Source organism: Podarcis cretensis (assembly GCF_951804945.1).
Source record: "Podarcis cretensis genome assembly, chromosome: 5".
In the NCBI taxonomy this organism is placed as follows: domain Eukaryota; kingdom Metazoa; phylum Chordata; class Lepidosauria; order Squamata; family Lacertidae; genus Podarcis; species Podarcis cretensis.
Window position 1 is genome coordinate 22,237,651 of NC_137174.1, and position 15,451 is coordinate 22,253,101.

Here is a 15,451-nt window from a genome sequence, read left to right on the forward strand (position 1 = left end):
TTTCACAAGCTCTCATGGGCCAGCCCTGAGCAGAAGCAACATATAATGGTCGTTTGTAGAGATGTATCACTCTGAAATATAACTACCCCAGTGCCTAGTAGCTATTAGAAGATACTCAGTCCACACCAAGATCCAGCTTGGCTGTGCATTACATTGGGAATGGGGGTCTTGAGAGTGCTGCTCACATATCCTAAGCTCAGTGTGGGCAGGCTTCTCCCAAAGTTGAAGTCATCAGGTACTTGCTAAAAAATCCTCTAGGTTTCTGCTCCCTTATCAACCTTTGTTGTTATTGTTCTTTAATCATTTAGTCGTGTCCGACTCTTCATGACCCCATGGACCAGAGTACGCCAGGCACTCCTGTCTTCCACTGCCTCCCGCAGTTTGGTCAAACTCATGTTGGTAGCTTCGAGAACACTGTCCAACCATCTCGTCCTCTGTCGTCCCCTTCTCCTTGTGCCTTCCATCTTTCCCAACATCAGGGTCTTTTCCAGGGAGTCTTCTCTTCTCATGAGGTGGCCAAAGTATTGGAGCCTCAGCTTCACGATCTGTCCTTCCAGTGAGCACTCAGGGCTGATTTCCTTAAGAATGGAGAGGTTTGATCTTCTTGCAGTCCATGGGACTCTCAAGAGTCTCCTCCAACACCATAATTCAAAAGCATCAATTCTTCGGCAATCAGCCTTCTTTATGGTCCAGCTCTCACTTCCATACATCACTACTGGGAAAACCATAGCTTTAACTATACGGACCTTTGTTGGCAAGGTGATGTCTCTGCTTTGTCATTGCTTTTCTCCCAAGAAGCAGGCGTCTTTTAATTTTGTGACTGCTTTCACCATCTGCAGTGATCATGGAGCCCAAGAAAGTAAAATCTCTCACTGCCTCCATTTCTTCCCCTTCTATTTGCCAGGAGGTGATGGGCCCAGTGGCCATGATCTTCGTTTTTTTGATGTTGAGCTTCAGACCATATTTTGTGCTCTCCTCTTTCACCTTCATTAAAAGGTTCTTTAATTCCTCCTCACTTTCTGCCATCAAGGTTGTGTCATCTGCATATCTGAGGTTGTTGATATTTTTTCCGGCAATCTTAATTCCGGCTTGGGATTCATCCAGCCCAGCCTTTCGCATGATGAATTCTGCATATAATTTAAATAAGCAGGGAGACAATATACAGCCTTGTCGTGGCTTGCCAGTTCCTGCTCCATGTGGATCATGTTTGGTCAAAACTCTCCACTATGACCTGTCCATCTTGGGTGCCCTGCATGGCATAGTTCATAGCTTCTGAGTTATTTGAGCCCCTTCACCACGGCAAGGCAGTGATCCATGAAGGGGCTTATCAACCTACAAGACCTAAAATTGACTTATTAACAGTTTGACTGAAATTGGATTAAGAGCTCTTGAAACCTGTTTCCCCTCTTATTTGTGGTAAGCTAAGTGATGGTGGAATGCACCCAAAAGCCTGGGATAACCATTGTCTGACAAATCCCTCTGCAAACAAACCAGAGGAAATGCTCAATAAACAGGTAATCTGGAAGAGGCATGCATCATTAAAATTGAAGGGTTTATATATATATCCATACATCCATTATTTAAAAAAGAAGCCTCCCTATTCATAGGGGAAGTTTATTGGTAGGGTAGCCTAGCCATCTCCCTTTTTCCTTAAGGGAATTTTGGTGCCAAATACCATCTGCCAACTGTTTGGAGAGTTTCTGAGCCAGCCCTGGACCCCTGGCAGAACATCTATTGCTGGTGTGAGACCGGTGGCACCCACAACCTCCCTGCAAGACAGTTTAACTAAGAACTTACCCCAAGTTCTCTGAGTGTCCCAGTTAGGGATGTGCAGAATAGAACCTCCCCATGGAATATATCTAGTCTTATCAAAATACTTTGGGCTTCCCTCAACATTTTTTTTTAGTGGAATTCTCCTCAAAATTTCACTTTTGGTGGGGACTCTACCACACGCCACTGCAGGAAAAATATTTGCCTGCCCTGTATTAAAAAGTTAGCATGTTAATGTACACCTTTTTAAAGATCCTTTTTTAGGCTCACGTGAAGCAAAAAATAAAATCCTTATTCCCCTCCTTTAAGGTACTTGCTTGAGGAAAGCTGGTTACATCTGGGTCCCCCCCCATTGCATTCTCAGTGCTTTTGTATTGACAAATGCACTCCATTGGCACCTTATTTGTTTTTTTATTGGATGCAGAAGCTTGTGTTGCGTCCCCATTCCCACTTCATGTTGATGTCAGACAAATTTACATGGATGATTACTCCCTTAGCATGCTTATCCATCATCATAATGGCAAGATGTCACCATCCCAACAAACTCAAAGAGATCACCCAAATTCTCTCAGTTTGTCTAAAGGGTGCATTAACCTTCAGAGCTTGATTTATTCTTTATTTACACAACTTCAGTCTCCCAGGTGCTTGCTGTATGTTTTTACCTCACCTTTGTCTTTGAAGCAGGTGAGTTTTCATTGTTTCTAATACCTCATTTATCCTGAGCAGCTGGAATATGTCATTATAAACCATATCAGCCTGCCACCATTTTGTTTTCAGGCCAAAGAACCACCCATCCCTTTCCTTTTCAATTCTAATAAATATAATAATAATAATAATAATAATAATAATAATAATAATGGTGTTATTATTAAGTCTCTAAGCAGCAAGCTCAGCACTTATCCAGGGTTCAGTTTCCTTGAAATGAAGGTCAGTAGAGACTGTGGTCTTTTTAGGGTATATGGCTTTATTTATACAACCTGAGCATAAGATGGAGGGGTCCATGGCATTAACACCCCAGCATCTAGTTTTACCCTAGTATCTGTCCTCTTTTGCATCTGCCTTTAACTCCTCATTAGAACTCTGTTCTCTGATATTTAATCTGATATTTAATCTCCTATGTACATCAATTTTTGTTTTGGACAGAGTAACATTTAGATGAGGAATGTTCCCTGCTGCCCCTCCCCAAATCTATCACACAGACACACAGTTCCCACCTCATATTTGGGCTGTATGCGCAGACTACATTAATCACTTGCTAGCTGCATCCCACTGATATGACCAAATGAAGGTACCATAATACTAAATCAGGTCGTTGATCTATCTAGCTCACTTTTGTCTTGCTGTGGCTGTCAGTGCCGTGAACATTGTCAGCCCTGCAACTTGAGAATTTTTGAACTAAAGGACAGAATCTGGGACCTTTTGGCTCTGGGTACGTTTTGCACATGCAGGCTATCTTTATAATGAAAGGGGTACGACAGAAAAATGCAATCTGGTGGCTATATTCAGGACCTTGGAGACTTCCATGCTGTCACTATTTTTGCAGGTGTGATTCAGTGGCACACACACACACACACAGACACAGACACACACACACACACACACACACACACAAATTCAAGCTGTGCTGTTAAAGTGGATCCCACGGTCCTGCACATCAAACTTGCTCACTAAACAGGTTTTCTGGAAGCACCCCGAGACAAAATTTCTTAAGCAAAATTTTCTCTGCCCACCACCATCTCAGATAGCCTCAGATTTATGGCTTTGCCTGCTTGGATATTGTAGCTGTGCTTTTATATCATTTATAACAGAATGACATATTCATAAGAGAAAACTCTTGATTTATCTGCTTTTTAGTCTGTTGTACTTCCATTGGTTCTCTAATGAGTCACCACTGTTGCTTGCCAAAATTATGTTGTTAATACCCATCGCTTGGAGTTAATTCAGATTATTGGCTACTGAATGAAAGTGGGTTGAATTTATCAGTGCCCTTTACCAGATAATTTCTAGTTATATGTTGTCTCTAAAAATATAAATTGCTCTTTTAAATGCTTACTTGTGAAGAGTACTTCAGGCATAACTTGTAAGATGTATGCTGCTCTGTCTTGTTTGAGTCAAAATAGTGATATTAGTTGAATAGAAATCCCCGCAAACACACAAATTCCTTGTCTTTTTAATTCTTACCTTTTTCTGTGCCATTGTTTCCTCTGGTTTGTCATTCTTTGTCTCTACATGGATCTGTTACATGAGTGATCCAAGCCTTTCAGGGATCCCATACTGAACAGGATGACATCACAATGCTACCTAGTCAATCATATTAGGCTACACAGTGATATCACAGAGGTGGGGTGAAAACAAACCTAATCAGCCTTGCCTGTCTCAAGGGGCTGTTGTCACAGTGAAGGAAAGGTGAAATATAAATGTAATAAAACAAGTTATGATAAATAATAGATATGCTGCTCCATGAATATATTTCTCTTCCTCATGATTGAGAGGGCTATTAGCCATTTTCGGTAACTGAATCTTCCCTGTTTCAGAGGCAGTATACTTGAACACTAGCAACTGGGAATGGGCAAAAAACAGAGATTGTTTTTTTTTTTTTAATAATAATTTTTATTAATTTCCACAAATATAATAAAGAACAATATAAAACAGTATCAGATCATACTCATCGGTTCTTACCCTTCTTTCTTTGACTTCCCCATACCTCCCCATCCCTGCATCCTTGTTTAATAATTCTTTAGCAACCCTTAAGTCCATTGTCTTAGTTCCCTTTCGTAAAAGTTTCTTAAGTTTTTTTGTTTACTGCTGCAATTCTTTACTTCTTACCCCCTGACATCCTAACATTCCTCAATTTTGCAATTATTTTTAAGATATATTTTGAAGTTCTTCCAGTCCTCTTCCATTGTCTCTTTCCCCTGGTCCCGGATTCTGCCCGTCATCTCGGCCAGTCCCATAAAGTCAATCACCTTTGTTTGCCATTCTTCCAGAGTAGGTAGTTCTTGCGTCTTCCAATACTTTGCCAGTAGAATTCTTGCTGCTGTAGTGGCATACATAAAGAAAGTCCTATCCTTCCTTGACACCGCTTGGCCCACCATGCCCAAGAGGAAAGCCTCTGGTTTCTTAGGAAAAGTCCACTTAAGGACCTTCTTAATTTCATTATAGATCATTTCCCAGAAAGCTTTAACCTTTGGGCAGGTCCACCAAAGGTGGTAGAAAGTGCCTTCAGTCTCATTACATTTCCAACACTTATTATTAGGCAAATGATAAATTTTTGCAAGCTTGACTGGGGTCATGTACCACCGGTAGATCATTTTCATAATATTTTCTCTTAATGCATTACATGCAGTAAATTTAATACCGGTGGTCCATAACTGTTCCCAGTCAGCAAACATAATATCATGACCGATATCTTGTGCCCATTTAATCATAGCTGATTTCACCGTTTCATCCTGTGTATTCCATTTTAGCAGCAAGTTATACATTTTTGATAAGTTCTTAGTATTGGGTTCCAACAATTCTGTTTCTAATTTTGACTTCTCTTTCTGAAATCCTATTTTCCTGTCCTGTTTAAACGTCTCATTTATTTGATGGTAATGCAACCAATCTCGGACCTTAGGCTTTAGTTTCTCATAGCTCTGAAGTTTCACCCTTTCACCATCGTATTCTAAAATCTCATGATATTTTGGCCATTTAGAATCCATATTAAGCTTTTTTACTTCCCTAGCTTCCATTGGTGACACCCACCTAGGGGTTTTACTTTCCAACAAATCTTTGTATCTAATCCAAACGTTATACAATGCTTTCCTTACAATATGGTTTTTAAAGCTTTTATACACCTTTACCTTGTCGTACCATAAGTATGCATGCCAACCAAAACTATTATCGTACCCTTCCAGATCCAAAATGTCAGTGTTCTCAAGAAGTAGCCAGTGTTTCAACCAGCAGAAAGCTGCTGATTCATAATAAAGTCTTAAGTCCGGCAGGGCAAACCCCCCTCTATCCTTTGCGTCAGTTAAAATCTTAAATTTAATTCTGGGCTTTTTGCCCTGCCAGACAAATTTTGATATATCTTTCTGCCACTTCTTGAAGCATTCCATCTTGTCCACAATCTGCAACGTCTGGAATAAAAACAACATTCTAGGCAGTACATTCATCTTAATAGTAGCGATTCGGCCTAGCAAGGAAAGTTTCAGCCTTGACCATATTTCCAGATCTTTTTTAACTTCTGACCAACATTTTTCATAATTGTCCTTAAATAAGTTCACATTCTTGGATGTTAAGTTTACCCCCAGGTATTTAAAAACAGAGATTGTTTTCATCCCATTCTTGTGGTCTTCTCAGAAGCAACTGGTTAGTCAAAATTGGGAAAAGGACGTTGGGATAGATAGACCTTTGGTCTGATCAAGATGCAGGGCTGAACTCAGGCAGTAGTTGGGTGGGGTGTTCTTGTTAAGTTGTGGGTGAACATACCAGACGACACAGCGATTCTTCAAACAGCTCTTGTTTATTCACAGGCCAGAACAGAACTGAACTGTAGGGTTCAGCCAGCCTGCTTATATAGAGCTCCAGTACCACGCAACTGTAACAACTTTCTGTAACTATCCAATCACTGAACGTCACTTTCAATCCCTTATTTGCATATGCGGACCCAAGTGAAAACTATCTACAGTATCCCCCTGCTGGCCCAGGGTGAGAACTTCAGTACATAACAGTTCTTGACTTTATATTTCACTGCAATGTCTATTTTGCATGTGTTCTTCCAATAATAAAGTAGAATTACTGAGTGAGTTGGAAACACATATAAATAACCATAGGCATCTTCTGAAGAGCAGCAGTGAATATGAGATTAATCATTATTATGTGGCAAACAAATGCTGCTGTGTAATGATCATGCAGACTATTAGGTAAAACAAAAAGTGTTCTGGAGCTTTTGAATTGTATCTCTCTCTCCCCGCCCCCAGAGGAGAGCACTTAGGTCAAGAGTGAAATTTGATAGTTAACATAGGAAGCCTGTGGATACCATCAAAATATACCTGAATGTTAAAAGAACAGCAGGTTACATTTTTTACCCAAAGTGTGGTTTAGTTCAGGTGGTATCTTAATTTTGTGAGGGTTTTTTTTAAAGTCTCCTTACTGGGTCAAAAGCCTTCAATAGAGGCAGAAGTGAGCATTTAAATAAGAGTGGTCAATAGAGGAAGCTTTTTATCAAGTAAAATGCTGTTTTGTACTATGTCTTGAAGTGTGGAATCAAATTCATTTTCATTTCATTTTCCTAATGCTCAGTAAGGTTTTGCAGCTCAGGACCACAATACAGTGGTACCTTGGTTTACGAATTTAATCCATTCCGGAAGTCCTTTCTTAAACCAAAACCATTCTTAAACTGAGGCACGATTTCCCTAGTGAGGCCTCCCGCTGTCGGTGCCCTTCCACTATTTGGCTTCCGTTCTTAGACCAAAGTAAAGTTCGCAAAGCGGGACACTACTTCTGGTTTTGCGGAGTTCGTAAACCGAATAGTTTGTAAACAGGGCTGTTCTTAAACCGAGGTACCACTGTATCTCAAGGACTGCCTCTTTCCATAGGAACCTACCTGGAACCTGAGATCACCACCTGAGGTCCTTCTTCATGTGCCTCCTCCATGAGATATCTGGAGGGTGGCAACACGAGCGTGGGCCTTTTCTTTAGTGGCTTCCCTGCCATTACACATCTTTAGACAGTAGGTGAATATATTCCTCTTCAACCAGGCCTTGGGCTGATCAATGTCAGGTACCCTTTTAAATGTGTTGTGGGAGGGGGAAATTATTGGTTTGTTTTTGGTCTTATTTTTATTAAGTATTTTGTTGGGGGGGGGTTGTATTGTAATTTTTTTGTTGTGAACTGCCCTGAGATCTACAGATAAAGGGTGGTATACAAATTTAATATAATAATAATAATAATAATAATAATAATAATAATAATACTACAATGGCATGTATTTCCTCATCGTCATCTTGTTGAAACAAACTTCACCAGCCTGGTACCCTCAAATGGCTGTCTGGTGGCAGATGGGAACTGTCTTCTAAAACACATGGAGGGCACCAGGTTGGCAAAAACTGTCAAAAAGCTCTCCTATAGGCAACATATAAGTTTTCTCTTTGCTTGAATGGAGGATGCCATGGAAGGCCGAGAGCACAACTGGGCAGATTAGGATCTAGTTTGGGGTCCCCCCCTAATAGAATCTCAAACTTGGCTGGAGCCAAGTTGAAAATAGCACCTTAGAAAGAATCACAGACATACACCTCAAATTAGAGCTAATCTGAGTTGGGATCCAACAGCAACTGGAGAGCCAAAGGTGTCCCATCACTGTACTAGAGGCTGCCTTTTGCTTTTAAAAACAAGGAAAAACACAAGAGAAGAGTGGCAAACAGCTGTGAATATCATGTAGTTTGATCATAAGAAACAATGTTTCATTTGCTTGTGCATTTGGCAAAGTGTCATTGGGACTTCCCCAAAGTGTTCTTGGTATGTTTTGTTTTTGCATTAAATGTCGCCTGTCATTGGGAAGGCGTCTTCCATCCGAGTCGCTTTATAATTTGTACATACAGTCGACAGCCCTGGAGATAACAGAAAAGCTCCATTTGTGTCTGTCTAACTGCTGAGTAATTTCCTCTGAAGAAGAGCCTTCCTGTTCAAAATGTGAATGGATTCAGCATGGAGCAGCACATTTAAGAAAGTTTTGACACCTGATGGTTTGGGCTTCTCGTATTTTCCTCTCAAAAACTCAAGAACCCAATGCATTATCTCAAGATACGTGGGACAGGAGCTCCCAGTTTTGCTATGAATGAAACTTATGGCAATTCTAGTGCACAACGGAATGCCAGTAAGAAAATGAATGGAGGATATCAGTTATGCAGAGCTTCCACAGGGCTATGGGTTGGTTAGAAATGCTCCCAAAATTCTTCTCATCCAGATTTCTTCCTGGATTATGGCATTCCAAATTAGCTGGCCTTATTTCCAGAGTTGGATCCAGATCTAGAGGGCAACCCATACCTCCTAGCACCAGGCAGTGGGGGGTTGGATTGGGTCAACGTGTCATTCCACACTGCCCTGCCAGTCTCCACTAGCACAGAGCTCCCCCTTTCATCCCACCAAATAGATGAGCAGTCAAAAATGCCACTGGCAGGACCCTCACTAGTGGAAGTCAACAGAAAGTCCCACTGGATCCTGAGCCAGTCCTAATGTTGCCACATGATCTGATTTAGGCCTGATCATTGTTCCATTAAGTTCTGCCACAATTGTGTTCCTGTTATTTCCAGCTAACACAGATTCCTGAGTATGCACATTTTCCTGCAATTTCGAGTTCCTTCCATTCATTCATGCACCCTGGCCCCCCGGTCCCGCATTCTACATTGTTAATCGGCATGCACAACAAATAAAGTACTGCAACAACAACCAGAAAAAAAGCAACCTTAATGTAGACATGATTGCATCAAAGTTCTTTTTCTTGGGTGTTTGACATCTGCACTTCAGCATATTAAGAGACTGCAAAAAGAATCGTGATAAGACAGGTATTCAAATCGGCACTATTTTTCTAGAATAAGAGGTGCTGGAACTCACAATGAACACCTCCCTTGTTTTCTTAGAATGGCAATGGCTCCCACTTGAGAGGTGCCAGAACTGAGTTCCTGTGAGCTCTCCCTGAAAAAAGCCCTGTATACAACCACACCTTTTGTTTGCAGAGCATATTGCTCCCTGGGGAGGCAGAAAGACCACACAAATGAAATGGAAGCAGCAGTTACAAGTTGCTCTGCATGCTCCAATTCCAAATGTAATTTTAGAAATTATCCAAGTTAAATCAGAATTCAGGAGCAGTGCAAAACAGGAGAGAGCAAACCCATGGAACGATAACACAATAGGGGGGAATTCTCTCATCCTTAGGCATGGGGGGGCACCTAACATCAAGTATTGCTGCCACTTAGGGAGCAGGCAGGAGCAAGTTTTTAAAGATTACTCAGGAATTTTAACAGGCCTCATTTAACTGAGCACGTTTCACAGCACTATCCTGTGTCTGTCTACTCAGGAGTAAGTCCAACATGCATCATATACATTTTAAATCAAATTATTCTACTAACAAGTCTTCCTGGCTGTGAACGTAACCACCAAGAAGCCCTTGTAACATTCTAGATCGGGGTGGCGAACCCTTTGAGGGTCAGAGGGTTGAATTCACCTTGGATAACCCCATGGGGGGCTGCATGCCAACAGTTTGTGTGACCACCCTACATTCTTGCACACATGCACATAGGTCCAGTCGTGACCGACTCTGGGGTTGCGGTGCTCATCTCGCTTTATTGGCCGAGGGAGCCAGCGTACAGCTTCCCGGTCATGTGGCAGCATGACTGAGCTGCTTCTGGCAAACCAGAGCAGAGCACAGAAATGCCATTTACCTTCCTGCCAGAGTGGTACCTATTTATCTACTTGCACTTTGATGTGCTTTCGAACTGCTAGGTTGGCAGGAGCAGGGACTGAGCAATGGGAGCTCACCCCGCCGCGGGGTTTCGAACTGCCGACCTTCTGACTGGCAAGTCCTAGGCTCTGTGCTTTAACCCACAGCGCCACCCGCGTCCCTATAGACATACATACCCCCCATTAGCCATGTAGGTCAGCTGAGGGAGGGGGGAAACTATCTCCCCTCCTCACATCAAATTATCCTCTCCCCCTTCCCTTTATCCTTCACACATTGCTTGGGAAATCTGCACATTCCTCTAATTTCTCATCTGTGACAAAATGGCTCCTTTCCACATTAATTGTCATATAATTTAGGGCAGTAAATCCCCACCTTCTAAAAATGACATTTTAATCTCACTCCTAATTTGTTTGTTATCGAATCCCAATAAAGCAGTACATGAACGGATGGGGAGAATCTTCCATCTGGCTTTCTCTATAAAGAAAAATACAAACCCAAATAGAGTTTGATTTTTTTCTCAGAGATAAGAACACATAGCAAATATGAATTTATTCCAAATAACTTCATTGCTAACCACGTTGTAGGAATGCTGCCCTAAATCTCAACAAGAAGTGAGTCTCCTGCTCTCCCATTCCATTAAAAATACAAATAATTCTCATATATTACATACATTATGTGTTATTATATACATTATTATACATTTAATCTTACAGGCATGCATATACTCCAGGTTTCTTGAAAGTAACTAGCACATACACTGATAAATGCAATATAAATCCAACAATGCATAGAACTGCATAAAATGCATATAATAATAATAATAATAATAATAATAATAATATTTATACCCCTCCCATCTTGCTGGGTTTCCAACAAAATATTAATATACAACACTCCATCAAACATTAAAAGCTTCCCTAAAATTATGTTGTGGAAATATAGTACAGCATGGGGTTTCATATATATATATATATATATATAGTCATATTTTTATTCTTACAGTGCTACCTCGGGTTACATACGCTTCAGGTTACATACGCTTCAGGTTACATACGCTTCAGGTTACATACGCTTCAGGTTACAGACTCTGCTAACCCAGAAATAGTATACCTCAGGTTAAGAACTTTGCTTCAGGATGAGAGCAGAAATCGGGCTCCGGCGGCGCAGCAGCAGCAGCAGGAGGCCCTATTAGCTAAAGTGGTGCTTCAGGTTAAGAACAGTTTCAGGTTAAGTACGGACCTCCGGAACGAATTAAGCACTTACCCTGAGGTACTACTGTATTGCTATTTTTGTAGAAAAAGAGGTGCCAGAACTCACCATGAACACCTACCTCATTCTCCTAGAATGGCAATGGTGCCCACCTGAGAGGTGCTAGAACTGTGTTCTGGCTGAAAAAAAGCCATTATTGTTGTTGTCATTATTATTTCAATTTATTTATTGTCTTTTATCAAAAGATCCCAGGGCAGTGTACAATAATAAAAACATAATACAGAGCAGGCTTTTATCTTTTAAAGGCCAGTCAGTGTATGAGTGGCTCAGACATAAGCAGGCCCTCGAGACTGGTGATGGTTCAATGCAGGCAAAGCTGAAGTTGGTCCAGAACTGCCAAATTCCATGTGGAAATCCATTTAAAACAGATTCCTCCTCCATTCTGAGGCAGAAAAAACTCTTATCAGCTTCTCTTGAAATTATCCCATGATGAAATCCTCTGAAACTGCCTAAAAACATTGCTTGTGTTGAAGTTTGGTAGCCCCTCAACAGAAAGAAAAACAAACAAACTGAAAATTCTGGAGGCTCATAGAAAACTGCCCTACAGGAACTATATTTCCAGTATCTTTGAGAATTTTCGGGTTGCTTTCCACTGGGAGTCACAACTTTTATTTTTGTTAAGTGAATCTTCTTGAGATTGCCTGGTGCTCCCCCATCTTCTTCCCAGGCTCAGATTTCCTATTGAAATGGAACCATGACTGTACATATTGTCTGGACCTGACTATCCAGGCAGGCAAAATGGATGACCATTTGGCTAGATTATCCGAATGAAATGTGTGCCTTAGTCACACTAGACCCTGGAAAGTTTGCCAGGATTAAGGCTTGCCTTCCTCTTTTCCAGCTTTGAGTCAAAAGCATTATTACATTTGTGTGTGGAGTGAATATCTGATGTATTCATTATTGCTATTATTTATTTGCCTGTTTTTCACCAGCTCCTGGGGAAATTGTTCATTTTGAGGGGGCACAGAGTTGCTTCCAAATGTGAGCTTTGTAGGGGAGCAGCTGCAGTTTGCAGGGAGGGGTGGAACCAGCCCACAACACCCCTCATACCTTATTTCAATGGCTGGGGGGGACGGGACTATACAAGACCTTTTGAGCTCTGGTTTAGCCAAGTTGGGGGGCTTCCTGTTCAGCAAGTCTCCTTTCCTCCATCTCCTAAGCCTGGTAAACTTGCTCCTTAAATGTAACCTTAGGTTTCCCAACTGCAAAAGCTGATAGGCAGATAGAAATATCCCAATGAGTTCCATCTTCTTGAATGAGCAAAAACTGAAACCTAATTTGGCTCATGAATTAGAAAATTGCATCCTCAGCTTCTCATATATTTCTGATAACTTCCCTCTTACTGGTCTTTAGCTCACAGCATTTGGGGATATAATTCTGTACACCATGAAAGAAAAGGACCTGTACCTTATTTTTTATTAAATGGTCACAGTTCCCTTTTGACATCCAGACTAAATTCAATCACAACGAGGTTATATTTAGCTTTCAGAACGTCACCACTTTGGTAATTGCTGGAGTAAAGAAAAGATAAATATAAGAGAGAATTAATAAGATGGATTTCTTAAGCCAAAACCTTTATACAGCAAGCGAGATAGTGAGTTGGAATCTCTTTATTATTTTCCTTTCTCTCCCCTTATGAGACATCTAACGAGAGTAATATTACCACCTGAGACGAAAATGACATTATATTTGAGTAATATGTATAAGCCATTTAAATGCAATCATCCCACTATTGGAACATAATTTAAACACAAATGGGAAAAAATGTTTTGTGGGAATAATCCATACCAAATGGATGAAAATGAATATAGAATATTGTTAGATTTGCATATATACACAGAATATGCTGGGAGTTAGCTTTCTAACTAACATCCTCAAGAGAGTTCTTTGGCTTCAGTAATAGGTCTGTCAAATCTCATCAGTGGGGAATCTGCCCCATTATTTAATTTAGTAGTTATGCTTTTACCAATATTTATTTTTTAAAAAAAAAAAATGAAATGGGCCAAAGCCTGATTCACAAGTTATTGGTGTTGGGTTTTTACTGGAGGCACACAAGGTTACTTATACCCAACAACTATTTCTGTGTGGCAGCTGTTTCTTCTGGGCTGGATCTTTATAATGTCTGCAGAACAGAACTGTAGACTGGATGAACCATGATGTGGTTCTTTCTCACCCCTGCTGTGTTCCTGTAAGAGTTCCTACACATATCCTACAGTAATACAAATCAGCATCATGTACACAAGTTTGGAAAATTTTTTGCTGGTTTGGAGGATCCACAAGAAGACAAGACTGGACACAACACAGGAAGCTGCCTCATACAGAGCCGGCCCATTAGTTCATCTAATTCATATGTTCAAAGATGACCTCCAAGTGGTATTGGACTACTATTACCACCATCCCATTGACCATGCTGGCTGGGGCTTCTGGGAGTTGTAATTCAACAACATCTGGAGGGCACCATGTTAGTTACCCCTGTTCTGCTTTGGTTCTCCATGGCTCTCCAGGCATTCAGACAGAGAATATTTCAAGCCAACCTGGAGATGCTGGGACTGAACCTGAGACCTTCTACATGTAGAGTTGAGTTATAGCCCTTCCCAGGACTGTTTCAATCATGTCACCACAGCTAGGGAAGTCAACTTGGGTCCTCCAGCAGAGGAGGAAGCCCATCTGGGGGACATTTCCCCTCAAATGTCAAATGGGGAGAATATACTATTAGCTCTTCAAACTCTTCCAATTAAGGCTGTGTAGGAAAAGGGAAATCTTACGTTTAAGGGCTCTGTTGGAGGGGGGGGCTCCCCTACACATAGAAAACTAATATGTCAAGGAGAAGAGTTTAGATCTTCTTAATGGATTTGTGGGGGTTTTGTGGGGGAGGGATAATGCAGTTCCTTGCTGGTGCATGAAGTAGTAGAATCCTGGAGAAAAAAACAATTATCCTGCTAATTTGCTAAATGTATATATACCCTGGCCTTCACAATGCGAGCTGTTTACATCAACACCATTCAGCACGGTTGTGAGCATTTTCACTTAGAGTCATAGAGACAGCAAACTGGTCAATATAATTAAACATTTATTGGTTTACAAAGCGACCTGTGAACTGCAGGCATCTTCCTGATAAAGTACATCCCACTGTAATATATAAACACAAAATTAAGTATTAAACAATGCTCCTGTCTGGAGTTCAAGCAGCAAGTGCAAATACAAGCATAATTAGGGGTTGACTCTGCTTCTGCTGATTTTCCCTGCTCCCGAGAGCATAAAGATTGCACAATGTAAGGAATGCAAACTCCCATCACCTCCTTAGGACACTGCTTTAAATCTCTTCTCTGGTTACTGCCCTTCCTTTTACTGGAGGATTTTATCTTACACTGTTATTAAAAAAACATGTTGCTCATTGAAGTAAATGTACTGTATTTAAGTCTTGTATAAACACACAGTTTGGATGGACTAAATGTGTAGTTAGGGATTTTAAGGCATACTCAATTAAGCACACATTTAGGCATGTGGATTATTTTCACAATAGCCGCTGATAGTTCCCAAAGAGCACTTATAATATGCAGTGAATATAGTTTTCATTTTATGGGTTGTTGATCCAATGGATCCTTTGAGTCCTCAATACTTACCCCATCAATGAGGTCACCATACACTACACAGATGCCCAGAATCACTGTTAATTCTACCAAATGAACCAGCACCAGTGCAAAACAGTTGTTGTGTTGTTGTCACGGAATAAATCATCACCATAAAGGAAATAAAGAAAACTGGAAGTTATGGTAAGTGGGTCTGATCTGAAACTACCACCAGTTTTCAGGAACATATCCAGCAGTATCGGGGGGGGGGGGGAGTGCAGTTTCAATGGCCTTTTATTTTGTACTGGCTTAGTTTTTTTATCATCTCTCTCTTGTGTTCATGCTTCCCCTATGAAATCATCACATAACTAAAAATGATTGGCCATGTAGCATAGTGATGCCA

The 15,451-nt window shown here is 40.9% G+C and overlaps 1 long non-coding RNA gene across 4 annotated transcripts in view; it reads right to left on the reverse strand.

Moving 5' to 3' along the window:
• Positions 1–15,451, reverse strand: part of LOC307215968 — a 70,955-nt gene that overhangs the window by 27,154 nt on the left and 28,350 nt on the right. For 3 of the 4 annotated variants that reach the window (XR_013838819.1, XR_013838820.1, XR_013838821.1), the window contains exon 1: positions 3,952–4,034. This is a non-coding gene — a long non-coding RNA (uncharacterized lncRNA). Of the gene's footprint in view, positions 1–3,951; positions 4,035–12,886; positions 12,991–15,451 lie in introns of those variants that run through there. The other variant, XR_013838818.1, reaches the window with a different exon arrangement.